The sequence below is a fragment of the Bos indicus genome, chromosome X (assembly GCF_029378745.1).
Source record: "Bos indicus isolate NIAB-ARS_2022 breed Sahiwal x Tharparkar chromosome X, NIAB-ARS_B.indTharparkar_mat_pri_1.0, whole genome shotgun sequence".
In the NCBI taxonomy this organism is placed as follows: domain Eukaryota; kingdom Metazoa; phylum Chordata; class Mammalia; order Artiodactyla; family Bovidae; genus Bos; species Bos indicus.
The window spans coordinates 24,410,629-24,414,505 of record NC_091789.1 but is presented as its reverse complement, the minus strand read 5'-3'; positions in this window follow the sequence as shown (position 1 = coordinate 24,414,505).

Below are 3,877 nucleotides of genomic sequence, written 5' to 3'. Positions count from 1 at the left end.
ACTATATAATATGTGCCATATGTAGGGGTTTGGGGCAGTGTACTAGGAATCCTAGAAACACAAAGGATTCTATCCAACAAAGAGGCTGGGGGGAAAAAAAAAAAACAAGAAAAAGGTGAGAAAATGGTAGTTGAAATGTCCAAAGCCCAGGTTTAGAGATGAAAGCTTTGACCATGGCAGAAGGCTTATTGCACTGATGTGGTGAGCCAGCTTGCCAGCAGTTAGACAGGAGGGCAACACACGGCTGTAGTCAGCGGAATGTGGGGTTGTTTTCAGAAAGGCCTGCCTGGCAGCTCCTGAAGATGAGGAGAGCAGCTCATGCATTCAGGATGGTTTCTATTTCTGTTCTTGCCAGAGTTGGGCCATGTGGACTCAATGGACTTCCAGGTGCCCCTTTATTAATAGTCCAATGAGTCTATGAACTCATCTCTCTTTGAAACATCCTCCTGCTTGACCTGCTATTTTTGAGAAAGGAAACTGCCCAACTAAGGGGGCATTTGACTCTAATATACCCCTTAAACATTCAATATTGTTTTAACTTCTTGACCTTCTAAGGAAGATGGAACAAAAAGAGAGAGAGGTAAGCTGCTACATTCCCATCTTACAAGTAGCCAGGCCATTGTAAGTGAGTGAAGCTTGGAATTGTGTCAACATGGCAGTCCTGATTTTAAGGAACTCAGAGAGCTCAGCTGTTCAGACACTAGATCATTGAAATGAGACTATCACAGAAAGAAGGTCATCACTACCACTGCCAATTAAATCAGAGACCAGAAAGTGCCAGAGTTTGCGTAAACCTTAAAGATTATCTAATAAAACCAACTTCTTTATTTCATATCAAGCAAAAAAAAGGGCTGACTTGTTCAAGGTCAGTTATTAGGAAGGTCAAGACCTAAGCCAGGATCTTGTGTGCTTGCCACTGAAGCCTGAGAGAGTACAATCATATTTACAAGCAAGAAAGAACACTGATAACTTTTTATATGCTACACTTCTTCGGGAAAGCACATTTAATACCTGATTAAAACCACTCCTCCAAAGTTTTGCTTTGAGCTGTTCTTCCCACAATGTAATTCTATGACAAAAGTAATTCATTCGTTTAAAAAAGAAAAGTTTGGTGTAATGCTGAATATGCCTTTTCAGTGTACATGTGCAGTAATGCAGATTCTTACCCACCTCCTATAAGAGACCCTCTTGCGGTGAACATTTTAAATTCTTTTTAACTTTCTGCATATTAAAAAGCAGAGATATAACTTTGCTGAGAAAGGTCCATCTAGTTAAAGCTACGGTTTTTCCAGTAGTCACATATGGCTGTGAGAGTTGAACCATAAAGAAAGCTGAGTGCCAAAGAATTGATGCTTTTGAACTGTGGTGTTGAAGAAGACTCCTAAGAGTCCCTTGGACTGCAAGGAGATCAAACCAGCCAATCCTGAAGGAAATTAACCCTGAATATTCATTGGAAGGACTGATGCTGAAGCTGAAACTCCAATACTTTGGCCACCTGATGTGAAGAACTGACTCATTAGAAAAGACCCTGATGCTGGGAAAGACTGAAGGCAGGAGGAGAAGGGGATGACAGAGGATGAGATGGTTGGATGGCATCACCAACTCAATGGACATGAGTTTGAGCAAGCTCCAGGAATTGGTGATGGACAGGGAAGCCTGGCGTGCTGCAGTCCATGGAGTCACAGAGTCAGACACGACTGTGCAACTGAACTGGGAATGAACTTGGTGTTTTATAGTCTCCTGGGGCAAAGGCAAACTAACAAACACAGTGTTAAGTCCTAAGTGGGAACTCTGGGATGAGGCATTTAATCATAACTTGGAAGGGCAAGGAAGATATCCGAAAAAGTAAAAAGGTAAATCATGAGGTGAGCTTTGAAGACTGAGCTGGAGTGAAGTAGACAAAAAGGAATTTAGGGCAGGGCATCAGAGGCCAAAGAAGCAATAAGGTAAAATGGCCCAGAGTCCAAAGATTATAAAAAGTTTAGGAAACTTTAAGTGGTCCAGGTTGGCTGGTGGCTAGAGTGCAGTGGTAGTGGCAAGGGGTGACTTATATTCCCTGAATGCATAACTCCAACAGCTTCCCCTAAACAAACACAACAGAGAAAAGAAAGTATGCTTGCCAGGCCAGAGAGGCTTCACAACAGCGCAAGTTTCCTAGTGCCACCTGATCATCAACATATTAATTAAAAGGCCAAACACAATATAACTGAGGAAGGTCCAGTGAAGCGAGCAACGGACTGGAACCAGATAGGGGGTAGCAGTCTTACCAGTAAGTCACTGGGCCCTCCCTGGTGAGGTCAGTTGTCCCATTTGTAAACTGAATTGTTAACCCTGCCCGAGATGATCTTTAAGGTCCCTCTTGATCTAAATTTGGGGAGAATTCCAGAGTCCAGAGATGATAAAAAGTTTAGGAAACTTTAAGTGCTCCAGGTTGGCTGGTGGCTAGAGTGCAGTGGTGGTGGCACGGGATGACTTATATTCCCTGAATGCATAACTCCAACAGCTGCCCCCAAACAAACACAACAGAGAAAAGAACGTATGCATATACTATTGGAAGAGGTTGGTAAACCTCCTGATTAACTAACAACAAATCCTCCCCTGACCTCTACTCCATCATCAGTTCACAAAAGGCAAAGTGATCTAAGTGCAATGTTCCCTGTTTTAATTTTGATTAGAAAGCAGTGGTCTAATGAATAATATCTCTGCTAGAGGTTAGGAAATCAGAGCCTTCTCTCAGTCTCCTATGAAAGGACCAAATGAGGAAACATCAGTTAATAACGTTTTTCCTCCGTCTTCTCAACTGTGCTCCTAGAAGAAAAATGTGTGCAATATGCAAAGTCATGATGAAGATAATACATACAAATGGGGAGATTCACTTTAAGCTGGCACACAGGTTCACCAGCAATGATAATTTAAAACGAGCCCCTTGAATCAATCACAAATCTCACAATGGGGTCACTGGAGTTTCAGACTTCACTGTGCACCATGACCACTGACACCTCCTCCTGAAAGGAGGTCACTTCCGGGACCCTCCCACTGAGACTGTAATTCACCTGGAGGGGGCTTCTGAAGCGGCCAGCTTCAGAAGCAACTCAGTGGATTCTCAAGGGAGGTGGTCATGGAACTGACCACACTTTGCAAAATGCTGAATCAAATAGTCAGGAAAAGGCTGCAGGGGAGAATCATCTAGAAATTAGAGAATGAGCTTCAGGTGCCTTTCCTGGGCAGTAGCTACACAGAGAAAGAGAGCAGAATAGCTACAACTGGGCCTGGATGAGGGCTTACTCATCCACCAATTAAATGAATATTTATTGTGTGCCCATGGATCAGGCAGTTAGGCTCTGGGGGTTACAGAAGGAAACAAGACAAATGAGGTCCCCGCCCTTGTACTGACATGCCCTCTTGCAACTCTCTAAACCTACCTGTTAAAACTGCTGTGGTGGCTCAGCCAGCCTTGTGGCCCCAAATGCCCCAGCGATTTCCTGCAGGAGGGCTCTCCAACACAAAAAGCAGAAGAATGATAAAAGGCAGGGTTGTTTTGTTTCTTTAAGACTAGCCCATCAAGAGATTCTGCAGCTGGAACTGAACCTTTCTCAGCCTAGAAGCAGTGCAGAACACACAGGAAGGTGCCTCCTACCTGCTATGGTCTGAAGTGTGGGAGGTTCTAAGTGAGCAAAGGCTTCCCAGAGAAAGCCCTGTCAAGTCAAACATCTCCACAATCCTGGTTAACCAAATGGTAATTTCCGCAGGAAAAAGCATCCCACGGGAATAGCCTGGTTACCACCAGCTCCAGTGTCTCACTGCTGGATCAATCTTCCTAAAGCACAGATTGAGTGGTATCACCCTGCCTCAGGACAGAACCTAAAGCACTGGGCCA